The 591-nt window shown below is 28.8% G+C and overlaps 1 protein-coding gene across 1 annotated transcript in view; it reads right to left on the bottom strand.

The window, feature by feature from the left end:
- Positions 1–591, bottom strand: part of LOC119589241 — a gene marked incomplete in the record, with an annotated part of 6,880 nt that continues 6,289 nt past the window's right edge. The window contains 1 exon segment of the mRNA XM_037937853.1: positions 1–591.

Below are 591 nucleotides of genomic sequence, written 5' to 3'. Positions count from 1 at the left end.
CTTTTTATCTTTTTATTTTATATGTTAGAAATTAGAGGCCATGTATTCCTTCTTGTTGAATTTCATTTAACAATTAGCTAACATTCTCAAGGAATGGCTAAACCATGTACCTCATATTAAAAAATATATGGGTAACTTAAAAAATGGAATGATTTTGTTACTAAATATGCAATTCTTTTTTCTTCCTTTTTTATAAGAGCAAGAAAGGATTGTTCCACAAGTTTAAGCAAACTTCTATGATAAAGGGAAAAAATAAAAGAAAGGATTACTTATTACTTATTTCTCACTTCTAGTTTCAAAACTTTTGAGCATTAAAAATATTTTGTGAAACATAACAACAAATGGTGACCTATTTCTCCTACTCTGAAGTCTTTCAATCTGGAGAAGCATTTTGTGACGTGATTAGCTGAGTGAATATGGTATTCTAAGCTTTATTTCTCTACACAGCTGCTTAATGAGTTTGATGATTCATGTAAACTATAGAAACAATTATGGAGAGAGGATGCACATTGGAATTCTGATTGTTCAGAAGTTGGCTGTAACACAATAATTATAAATTCAATCATCATCATAACAGCATTGATATTAAAA

This window comes from Penaeus monodon, chromosome 25, assembly GCF_015228065.2.
Source record: "Penaeus monodon isolate SGIC_2016 chromosome 25, NSTDA_Pmon_1, whole genome shotgun sequence".
In the NCBI taxonomy this organism is placed as follows: Eukaryota; Metazoa; Arthropoda; class Malacostraca; order Decapoda; family Penaeidae; genus Penaeus; species Penaeus monodon.
The sequence above is the reverse complement of the archived record's forward strand: the minus strand, read 5'-3'. Positions and strand labels throughout refer to the sequence as shown.